The 13,048-nt window shown below is 39.8% G+C and overlaps 1 protein-coding gene across 1 annotated transcript in view; it reads right to left on the bottom strand.

The window, feature by feature from the left end:
* LOC139477865 (putative N-acetylated-alpha-linked acidic dipeptidase) overlaps positions 1 to 12,097 on the bottom strand; it is a 198,385-nt gene extending 186,288 nt beyond the window's left edge. Inside the window, exon 1 of the mRNA XM_071260299.1 lies at positions 12,044 to 12,097. The gene's annotated coding sequence lies outside the window, so the exon portion shown is untranslated. The remainder of the gene's footprint in view (positions 1 to 12,043) is intronic.
* Positions 12,098 to 13,048: the final 951 nt, after the last annotated feature.

Below are 13,048 nucleotides of genomic sequence, written 5' to 3' on the forward strand. Positions count from 1 at the left end.
TTCCACAAGAATACATAATTGTTTAAGATTATACCTACTTCACTTTCAAAATGTCTCTTAGAATAGCAGTCTGAACATTTCTATTTCTAGAGTAATATGTTTTTCAACATTATCTCACTTCCTGATCTGGGAACCCCATCTGCGTCATGGACGTCATCCTCGTTAACAGCCTTCCCCTAACCTACATACTCTGACGACGTATTGATCCAAAATGGACAGATCAAGGAAGCTCTCGTATAATCTCTTCTCTGCTTCAGATTTGATCTTCTCAATACCTTCGTATCATGGAACCAAAACACTTTCATGACCGAGTTTTTAAATTTTGAATCTGACATAAAATCCATGAAGTGAGATTGTCATCTCCAGATGGGGAGGCAATCAGACGAGGGGGGAGAAGTGCAGCAGGGTGTTATCCTGGGAGAGATCGCTCCATCAACATTTCATTGTTTGTAAGGTACCGGTACTTGCACTGAAGCAACTGCAGCATCGATATCTGGTAAGCAGACAGCCATGCGGGTCTTGTTCACCTCAACAGCTGGTGCATCCTCTCAATAACATCACCCATTTTATGTAGATTCTCTGTATAACACCATCTTGTGCTATGCACCTGACTTTTTCATATGACTATAGTGAGTGAGTGAGTGAGTTGGATTGAATGCCGCTTCTAAAAGTATTCCAGTTATATCGCGGCGTGTCAGCTTAATGTGGGAAGAAAGCCCGAAGTGATACAGGTCTCAAATTTTTTACCACTTTGATGAAACCCACGAGCACGGGTATGGTGCTGACAAACCTTGAAACATAAACGGAACGAATTGGGATTCGAACCCACAATCATAGGTTTCTGGCATGCTCAAGGGATGCAACTCTGCACAGTGAATCGCAGGGCCTTAGATGGCTGGGGTAAATATGTAAACTCCTTTAATAAAGCATACACTCTCAATAACCCAGTTAAATAGAGATTATTAGGCTTAGAAAAATAAAAGAATTGGTTCTCAGGCAATGTTTTTTGAAAATATAGTGTGGGCGGGTGGTATCTTTTTTCTTTTGGGGGGTTGTTCAAACTAGTATGTAACCAATAAACAGATGTGTAATCAATAAACAAGTGTGTACAATCAACCTGGGAAAGGGCCTCCCGACATAAATGTATTCCTTGATGAGTAAAATACTGGAATACAGTATTTGACTACCGCTGGAATATTTGAGGATTTTTTTGTATTAGCCTTACCTCAGTGTATTTTCACATCATTGATAATGTATCATATATATAAGAAACTAAAATTATATTACATAAGCCTTTGTAATAAGGGGAAATGGAATTTATTGTAATTCATTGTTCATAACCACTCCTCCTTTTCAGTCTGTGTCTGCACCATACCCGTGCTCCCGAGTTTCACCGAAGTGGTAAACGTCTGAGACCTGCATCACTTCGGGACTTCCTCCAACATTAACCTAACATGCCGTGATATAACTGGAATACTGTTAAATGCAGCATTAAACCCAACTCACTCACTCACTCACTTGCTTTTCAGTCTGTATTTTCCAGAAATTGACTCAAGAAAATATAAGAATCTTTTTCAAAAAATGAAACTTCTTTGGTTGCATATTGATAATGAATATGTTCATGTTTTATTATATACATATCAGAGTTTCAATAATTGGCCAGTTTGAATACGAATCTTATGTCAAAAAGCAGTTTCCTTCATAACAGATTATATTGATTATAGACACGAGACTACAGAGTAACCAACCAATCATCAAATTATAACCATCACAACGTCACGAGGACAATAACCAGAGACTGACCTGTCTCAATTATCTGCCGAAACAGATTCCACTGGGTGTATGGGCGACAGATTATGTACATATTGTAACATAAACAGTTTCAACGCTGTATCATATCCTTTTTTATGTCCATCCTTAAAAGACATTATGGCAACCACAAATTATCAAGATTGAAAATCTGTTACCTTATTCGACGTAATAAGCGCCCCGCTCTAATAAGCGCCCACGGCGACATTTGCTAATATATTGGCTATTAAACAATCCCAATTAGTACCCCTTCTGATTGATCAATGTACACAAGACTTATTTATTCGCGTATAATACACACTCGTGTGTTACAAGCACCCTTAATTATGGGAAATTAAATTCTGGAAAAATATATCTGTCGTATATAAACATTTCAGGCTGTCAGCATAAACCACGAAATTCATCTTTCAACTCTTTTTTTTTCACCAAAATAGTATTCTAATAAGAGCCCCCTATTTCTAATTTTGAGAACGCCCTGGGCGCTTATTATGGCAAATACGGAACGTTATTTTTCAAATATGCCTGCAAGAGCAGAAATATTATAACTGACATGAAACAGGGGAATTTAATTGTAAAAGGATCCTGCACTGTGTTGTGTGCACTTCATGGCCTTTCCTACAATAAACAGGGGAAACTTATAGGAATAAATCACTGAAAACATTGATGAGACCCAGTGTTCCTGAAAAGGGTAAGCATGTCCGTCCGCTCTACCCGTGGCACATGCACACTCACAGTTTGCTTAAGAAGGTAATTGCGTGTTTGTTGCAAGACATGAAACCTTGTCATGGATAACAACTAGTTTATTGTTTCTCACAATGGCTCAGGGCTACTTCTTGCCCTTTCATTACCGGATAATAAAGAAGTTGGTATCCATTAAGATTTTAATGTCTGCAACAAACTTCCAGAGACCAACCAACAACATTACTGATAGAGACCAAACCCTGGCCTCACACAAAGCAGGGTATTGAAATGATGGTGCCTTGTCTAGGCCATTGCCATATTTCAGATAACAGGGACAGGAAGAGACTTGCTGCACAAACATACCTGGATCCACAGTCAGATCAAATGAGCCTCCACAGTGCTGTCTCTTCAGATCAAATGAGCCTCCACAGTGCTGTCTCTTCAGATCAAATGAGCCTCCACAGTGCTGTCTCTTCAGATCAAATAAGCCTCCACAGTGCTGTCTCCTTGGGTCAAATTAGCCTCCACAGTGCTGTCTCTTCAGATCAAATGAACCTCAACAGTGCTGTCTCTTCAGATCAAATGAGCCTCCACAGTGCTGTCTCTTCAGATCAAATGAGCCTCCACAGTGCTGTCCCTTTAGATCAAATGAGCCTCCACAGTGCTGTCCTCTCAGATCAAATGAGCCTCCACAGTGCTGTCTCTTCAGATCAAATGAGCCTCAACAGTGCTGTCCCTTCAGATCAAATGAGCCTCCACAGTGCTGTCCCTTCAGATCAAATGAGCCTCCACAGTGCTGTCCCTTTAGATCAAACAAGCCTCCTAATTCACCTGAGCCTCCTCAAATGATCAAACAAGTTCCACTGTTCAAGCTCCCCAGATCAAAACAAACCTCCCTAGATCAAACAAACCTCCACAGATCAAACAAGCCTCTTCTGATCAAACTACCTCCACAGATCAAACAAGCCTCTTCTGATCAAACTACCTGTACAGATCAAACATACCTCCACAGATCAAACAAGCCTCACCTGATCAAACAAGCCTCCACAGATCACATGTACCACTACTGATCAAACCAGCCTGTAGTCATGCATACCGGCACAAACACCAGCCAATCACCACCACATGGGCAGCATCGGTCAACAACAGCAAACAAGGCAAAAGTAAATTGTTCCATTGTCCGAGCTGACAGGCAATCAACACGTCCCGCTTATCGCTGTTAATAGGCAGTCCATAATCACCTGTGTTGTCCCTAGCTTCGTTAGGTAAATGGACATTTTATTAAACACATTGCAATTTGTAATTAAGTGGGAGCATGTTTCAGCTTTGAGTGACATTGATGGCTGCAGCACAAGGTCTAACAGTGAGGAGGATCTACATTATACCAGCCGATCCCTCGGGACTTCTTATCTCGGGAATACACCAAGATCGGTAGCCGTGCCATTAAGTGGATGAGATCTAAAGAGAATCAGCACAAATTTGCCGATCTGCAACCCTGACCACTAGTGTCCACTGCGGCCTGAGAACAGAACAGATGTCGGACTGGTCAGTCTCAATGGTGGGGGAAAGTGGCAGTGGTAACCAGTGTCTATCTTTGCCTAATCTCATTGTCGTATTAGATCTCGTTTGTAATCTGCAAATGGGAAAGATTACTGATAGTACTTTCTCAAAGACCATTTGTTATAAAACAAATTCTGATTTCATTTAGCAATAGGTTTGTGAATTAATAGTTTGTGGTATTAATTGTTTTAGTATTGTCTGTACTTGCTAAACCCTGAATCAGCTCTCAGTGGAACTAAAATATCAGTCATGACAATGCAGTAGTCATTTGAACTCTTGCAACCTTGGACAAGGAGGCCAACTGCAGCACCATGTGATAAATGAACTCAATAGTTGCACTTGGACATTGTGATTGACAACTTGGAAATAAATGACTGCAGATTAACAAGAAACTACATTGATCTGACCTTAAGTGTGTTTCAATAAACTTTTGACCTGTTATTTGAGGAGTTCTGACCTGACCCTACAGCATTCTACAGCTTGTCAGTGTGATCAAACCCAGCAGCTGATATCTTCCATCTGATACTTCTACAGCTGATATCTTCCATATGATACTACAGCTGATGTCCACCATTTGATACTACAGCTGATGTCCACCATTTGATACTACAGCTGATGTCCACCATTTGATACTACAGCTGATGTCCACCAGATGATATTACTACAGCTGATATCCTCCATCTGATACTACAGCTGATGTCCTCCATCTGATACTACTACAGCTGATATCTTCCATCTGATACTACTACAGATGATATCTTCCATCTGATATCTTCCATCTGATACTACAGATGATATCTTCCATCTGATACTACAGATGATATCTTCCATCTGATACTACAGCTGATATCTTCCATCTGATACTACTACAGATGATATCTTCCATCTGATACTACTACAGCTGATATCTTCCATCTGATACTATAACTACAGCCGATGTCCACCATCTGATATTTCTACAGCGATATCTGCCATCTGATATTACTACAGCTGATGTCCAGCATCTGATACTACTACAGCTGCTATCTTCTGTCCGATACTATAACTACAGATGATGTCCACCTTCTGCTTTTTCTACAGCTGATGTCTTCCATCTGATATTACTACAGCTGATGTCAACCATCTGATATTACTACATCTGATATCTTCCATCTGATATTACTACAGCTGATGTCTTCCATGTTATACTACTACAGCTGATGTCCACCATCTGATACGACTACAGCTGCTATCTTCTATCAGATACTATAACTACAGCTGACAGCCACCATCTGATATTTTTACAGCTGAAGTTCACCATCTGATAGTACTACAGCTGATGTCCACCATCTGATACTGCTACAGCTGATGTCCACCATCTGATACTACTACAGATGATGCCCACCATCTGATAGTACTACAGCTGATGTCCACCATCTGATACTACTACAGCTGATGTCCACCATCTGATACTACTACAGATGATGCCCACCATCTGATATTACTACAGCTGATGTCCACCATCTGATACTACTACAGCTGATGTCCACCACCAGATACAACTCTTGGCTTGTGTTCTTGTACCTAGCAGGTCTATTGCATCTATTGAGTCTGTTATATTCATTCACCCTCCTATCTGTCTTGATGCCTATCAATTCCAACACAAGTCAATATTGACATGGATAAGCTCTGTGTATCCATGGTCTGTGTAAACTCATCGCGGAACCTTGGTTATTACCGGTCCCCAGGCAGAGCTGCAGGGACAGGTCGTCATGTCAACATCCCCAGGGAATCAGGAATCACAGATCTAAAGTGCCACTGAGCTGATGAATATGTTGATTGGTTGGCCACAATGACAGGAGTGAATGGCTGGACTGACCAATGGAGCAGCTCCCTAATTTACACTAATCTACGGCAGCCCTAAATGGTGTTAAACCCAACTCACAGACTCACTCTAAATCAAACGGCACTGAATGTCATTGTTATACACTAGAACACCCACAGCATCAGTTTACCTGCGGAGACCGCCTCCGTGGTCTAGTGGTAGAGTGTCCGCCTGGAGAGCAGAAGGTCTGTAGTTTGATCCTCAACCGCGTCATATCAAAAGACGTTAAAAGATGGTACTTGTTGTTACCCTGTCTGGCGCTCGGCATTAAGGGAAGAAAACAAGGACTGGTCGGCTCAGAGTCAGTATACTGTGTCTAAGTGGGGTATTCATGTTAAACTCAACATGGTATCTCAGTGAGCTAGCACTATTAATCGGCATCAGTCTGGACTAGTACAAGCAGCCACACACACACACACATGTGCATGCACGTCGCTATATAAGTGCAATAATCTTGGACGCGACGTTAAACCCCATTTCACCTCACCTCACCTCACTTTACCTGCGGATATTCCCTTCTGGAACACACAGGTGTAACATCTACAGCAGATTAGCAAACTCGTCTATATACTATATAAACCACAGGCACTGTTCCTCTGTAATCAGATCACATTCTGATTGGTCACAGTGCCAGGACAGGGTACGTCAGGCTCGGTCTGTCTTAACTGAAGTATGAAATACTGAGCAATGATCCTCTACTGATGGGTTCTCTCATCTCACACAACCCAGGCTCAAATTGTCATTTCCTGCATCTATAGGTGAAATGTTTCAATTCTTGTGTCTATAAGTGAAATGTTTCAGTCTTGAGTCTATAGGTGAAATGTTTCATTTCCTGCATCTATAGGTGAAATGTTTCATTTCCTGCATCTATAGGTGAAATGTTTCAGTCTTGAGTCTATAGGTGAAATGGTTCATTTCCTGCATCTATAGATGAAATGTTTCAGTCTTGAGTCTATAGGTGAAATGTTTCAGTCTTGAATCTATGGGTGAAATGTTCCAGTCTTGAGTCTATGGGTGAAATGTTTCAGTCTGGAGTCAGACGGCGGTCTGTACACAATCGAGTCTGGACCAGACAATCCATTGAGTGACATCATGAACATCGATCCACGCAATTGGGACACGATGACATGCATTAATCATGTCAGTGAGCCTGACCACCCGATCCCCCTCCCTTGAAGCATGTAGTGAGTTTTGTATCATATGGAACTTAGTTGCCTGTAAAATAATGTACCATATTCGACGTAATAAGCGTCCCGCTCTAATAAGCGCCCACAGCGATATTTGCTAATATATTGGCAAGTGACAATCCCAATTGGCACCCCTTCCGATTAATCAATGTACACAAGACTTATTTTTTCGCGAATAATACGCACTCGTGTGTTATATGCACCCTTAATTATGGGCAATAAAATTCTGGAAAAATATATCTGTCGTACATTAGCCACGAAATTTATCATTCACCAAAATAATATTCTAAATAGAGCCCCCTATGTCTAATTTTGAGAGCGCCCTGGGCGCTTATTACGTTGAATACGGTATATGAATATATGAACTTGACTTCATTGTTGCAAAAATAATATGTATTTGCCATATATGAACAAGTTTTAGTTTCACAGTTGTTGTTTTTTCAATCTGATAGAATCACCATGACATGTAACAATGGGTTTCATTTTTTTCAGTCACAGAGCAGTCAAACGGTTTGTTTATTTTTAATATTATTGGTGAAAAAACAAGATCGATGTAAACATCAAGCTATGACATAAAGACATAGGATCCAAATCAATCTCAGTAACCTCATCTTCCACGCACTCCGATATCCAAATACGCTTTCACTGCAGAGCTACTTCCTAAACAATCCCAGCATCTCGTGAGCCTTCTCTTGTCTTTATGTTGACATAATTAAAGGGGCACTGATCTCGGACAATTCACCGGGACTAGCTGTTGCCTTCGTTATAATGTTTTTTTACAGGATAATATCCCAGAAATCTTGACTACTTCGCAACCTGTGCTGTGTCAACTGTAAGCTCTTTTGCCACTGTTATTGATAGTATATGAGTGTATCATCACATTGATCAACACAATGAAATACAGTTTTGACTTGGAAATAATAAGGAAATGTAGGTATCTTTTGGGGTAGCATCAGTAAAAGTGACAAAGTTTTGATAAATCACTAGCTTGTTATTTTGCTTTTTCTTTACTCAAAATAAACATTTCACCTGAGCTTATTATTGTATTGTGTGCATATGTTACAGTCAATGTGGAAAAGGACTAAAATTTTCACTTAGGCAATTTATTACATATATTATTTATATATTCAAAAATATACTGAAAAATATGTCCATTTAATTTATTATGAAAACAAATTCCAAACATTTTGATGTGTAATTTAATTTCATCCCCCAGTGACCGAAAGTGATAGGATTCAAGGAAAACAAAAGTCAAAGTTCATTTCGAGGTTTTCATGACGTGCACAGTTCTTTAAAAAAATCTATAGGGCAAGATAACAATGAGCAATCAATCACTGTATTATCGGTGGTGACCTCTCATTCTGCCTACATACACATTATAGAACAACTACATCAGTGAAGGTTGAATGTAACAAATAAAATATACATGCCAAGCTAGATGTGTATATACAATACCGTATTTGTCGTAATAAGCGCTCGGCTCTAATAAGCGCCCACAGCGATATTTGCAAATATATTGGCTAGTGAACAATCCTAATTCGCACCCCTTCCGATTGATCAATGTACACAAGACTTATTTAATCGCATAAAATGTGTACTCATATGTTATATGCACCCTTAATTCACTCACTCACTCATGTGGAGGCCAGGTTTATTCCTTAGGTTGTAATTTGTGCTTTCTGAAACTGTATTAGGAATAAGCCTACAAAGTTATTCAGATGAGAGAAGATTATTCATTGTAAAACTTTACCAATTGTGTCAACAACTTTCATTTGTATTGCATTCATCATATTTCACTTCTGACTACATAGCATCATTATCCTATGCACTAATGTGTATATGTCATGTTGACATAAAATAAGTCAAGCCCCAGTTCAAATTAGATTTAACTTCAGCAAATGTCAGAAGCCATGCAGTTGTCAATGACACAGGATAGGTAGATATGTATTCACATTTTTTATATACTGGTCTTTAAAATTTGTGTTAAAAGGACTGGTCTATTATGGGAAGAGAAGACAGGTATTTAGTAAGCATTCAGTCATGCGGAACTTATCCCCTAATTAAACATTTATGTGTTTCATAAACTGCAGACAGAATGAGCTGTAGACAGATTGAGCTGAAGGTAGAATGAGCTGTAGACAGATTGAGCTGTAGGTAGAATGAGCTGTAGGCAGAATGAGCTGAAGGTAGAATGAGCTGTAGACAGAATGAGCTGAAGGCAGAATGAGCTGTAGGCAGAATGAGCTGTAGACAGAATGAGCTGTAGGCAGATTAAGCTGAAGGCAGAATAAACTGTAGAAAGAATGAGCTGTGGGCAGAATAAGCGGTAACTTTATCAGCTAATCCTTTGAAATATGTTGTTTGTACATCATCACTTCACGCCCAGATATGGGAGTATTCCATCTGCCATCGTAAACCTACACATGTAAACACTTAATTTTGTCAAATACACTGTGCAAGATAACAGTGGTTAATCAAACAACGTACTTTCGGTTAATCCTTTGATGGGTGTTCTTTTGTAACTCAAATGATCCTTCCTCTCGTACAGCGCTGTCATGTGCATATCACATAACATGTAATACATTCACCACTTTCACCACTTCAGACCTGGATTTATAACCCAATCGTAAATCAAACAATCACCCTTGACACAATGAATGCCAAATGGGAACCTTTGTCAGGTAATCTGAGTGGTGCTACCACTAATTATACCTGCAATAAATGTTTAATTGACTGAGCATCAAGTGAATGACGACAAATACAGAGTTGAAGGGTTATGCCATGAAATATGAATGACAACAACGGAGTAGTAATTGTTGTATTATGTGCCATTTAGTTGTTTGAATAATAAGGGTCGTTTCTGTTCTCAGTATATGAACTGATCTTCATTGCTGCAAAAATAATGCGTACACATATTTGCTGTACACTAAAGTAAATACCTGTTCACACATTTTTTTTAAAGGTTTGTTTTATTATGGCCCCCCAAAAGAATTTTCGCTGGGGATGTAGAAATGTACTCCGTCCATCACGTTTTATTTCCGGAGCATAACTCACACATCATTAAATATTTATTTCTGCAACTTTGTATACACATCAGGCATACACCGAAATGATGCCTGAGGAATTGTTTGGGTGCATTTCCATAGCAACAAGTAGGAATTCAAATGAAGATAGGGATCATATCCAGAGAATAACTCATAAAATGTTTCAAATTTCTTTGTATAATGCAAGTGTGCTGAACTGATGGGTTTTGCCATTGAGTTTTTTTTCAGATGTTGCATTAACTAGTTGACCTAAGGTTGCGATGAGGGTTTCATTTTACGGTTTAGTCATCTGTCATAATGACAGTTGTATTCACAAACCTTGTTTTGGGGTATAATGAGGTACATGACATATACATTGTTTCATTTATGCATATCATAATTTTCATCAAACCATAACGACATCCGATGAGCTTCTCTTTCAGGATAGAAGCCAGAGTCTGGTGTCTTTAACCTATGTCTGGCTGCTGTCAACCAATAAATGGAATATAAAATTTCAAAGCAAAAGCAAAAGACATTTGTGCCAGAGCAAATTACCTTCAGAAATAGAAATATGTCTCCTGTTACATATTTTGAGAACTGGTGCTAAAACATTTACCCATAGACTTTTTGAGATGGTCCCCACAGGTGTGTTAGTGTTAATTACTGACACAGGTGGGTTGACCAGTTACCCAGGTGCTTGTCATACAACTCATCTGTCAACAGCATGCTGTCAATCATTCGGACACCTTGGTATTATCCTTAAAAGAACTTCCATCTCAAGCCAACAATGGCTAAAATATTACAGATCTGATTCAAATATTACCTCACTTGCTTATATAAAAGCATGGTTCCATAAAAAAATAGACACAATAATTTGCAGATCACCTTATTTTAAACAGTTATGGAACAATTGATATTTATAACAATCCATATATATAAAGGCTTTGTGCCAATTCATATGCAAACTGTTGATAATTCATACACATTATTGACATGATCTGTGTTCAGACAATGGTCAGCGGTGATGCGGTCACTGGTCTGTCATGGAAAGAAGAGTATTAACAGCTGACCAGTCACTGGCAGAAACTATTGTTGACACCATATTTCTCTGTAATGGTGACTGTCACGTAAAACAATATTCACTCATACCCTGTACACAGAGAATCCCCTAGCTGGGCAGTGTACTGATGCCTGGTATGGTGGTAGAAATTGGCACTAGTCCTGTAGTCCTTGCCAAATGCCCAATAGTTAAGGTATCCTAAGGACAAGTAGAAATTTGCCAGTTTTAAGGGTTTATGATATGTTATTATAACAACAACGTGTGTGGTCTGACGTTGATTAATGAATAATTTGCATACTTGTATATGCAAGGGGCCGACGTATGGTTCTCAGTAGGAAGTGACAACTTGGAGACGATGGCTTGCGGTATATACAGTTTTACTCTATACATGTAGATATATACATACAAATGACACTATGTGCCAGGTCAGCACATAGTGGTAGTGGTTGTTGTCTAGGTGCCCCGGAGCACCCAGCCTAACCCTAGCTAGGCTAAGGGTAAGACCTTTCTTTTTTCCTCTTTTCTATCTCTCTGGACCAAAGCTTATATAGCCAAGGTCACCTGACATTTTGTAAGTAATAAATATAAATGTAAACAGTAATTCATCAGCAGGATGGCCGACGGTCGATGAACACAAAAATGGGGATTAACAATTAGGATTAGCATCTTATAAATAACAGCAATTAAGTGTTTCAAGGCATATAGATGTCATGGCTCCAGGGTAATGAGCCTTTGCAATTAAATGTTCTTCAGACAATGGGTGTCTTAAATCAGTCGCTATGACAACTATAAGGACGAGTAGACTGAAACTGTTTGATTCTAATGCTGCTGTTACTGGGGAGACACCTTTCAAACTCACCTTTCTGTCTCCAACAGCGGTGTGCTCACCACCGACAGGGAATTCCCCTCTGATGTCATCGTCTGTGACAGCGTAAACTCCAAACACTAGAGTATCCGTGAACACACCTTTGACACTGCAACAGTTCCGTGGCTGCACCAACTCCACTGTTACAACATCGTTATATCCATTTGTCACACATAAATCCACTGAAGAGAATGTGGGATAAACTCAGCACTGACTATCACCTCATTGAACTACTTTCACATCATCAACAACATCGACAACATCGTTGCATCAGGAACAACATCAACACATTACATCCATGGCGTCAGACAGTGGAATCCTAAAACACAACTGAGGAGAACCTCATAAAACTGATGATTCCCGGAGAGCACCATCTTTTGTTGGAAACATCGTAATATCAACAATGTCATCCCACTATAGCACGATCCTCAACTTTTAAACACCACGCTCCAAAACTGAAAAAGTTTGGAAGTTGCTGTGATTAAACCTCCCACCGATCCTCAGCTCAGAGTTCCTGCGTCCATCAACAGTAAGATCATAGTTTTTTCCTTCACGGCCGTTTACTGTTTAGATTACGATCCAAATAACTCTCAATGAAGTCAAAGTTTTTACCGAGAGCTTGAAATCATTCACTTCATCCACTTATTTTGGCAAAAAGTGTGACATCTCTACAGATGCTGCAGGAGTGTTTGAAACGCGATCACCTTCACGACCGCTCTCCTCTTCGTGAGACTTATGCACACTTTTTAACCCTTGTGCAAACAGGAAAAAACTCGGGGAGTTCAACACCGACTGACGACCATCAGATTTGTGTGTGACAGTACAGAGCTCACTCAAACTGATCTCCGACCTCACTCAGCACAGGCAAGCCAGGATTCCCGACCCAAGATCAATCCCACTTTTTATAACCTCCCTCATTAAGCGTATCGGCGATTACAAAAATCAGAGCCAATTTACACACACACTTGGCCCCAAATTCCACTAATTAAGTTTCGCATG

Source organism: Haliotis cracherodii, unplaced genomic scaffold, assembly GCF_022045235.1.
Source record: "Haliotis cracherodii isolate W230 unplaced genomic scaffold, xgHalCrac1.p SCAF_36, whole genome shotgun sequence".
NCBI classification, from domain to species: domain Eukaryota; kingdom Metazoa; phylum Mollusca; class Gastropoda; order Lepetellida; family Haliotidae; genus Haliotis; species Haliotis cracherodii.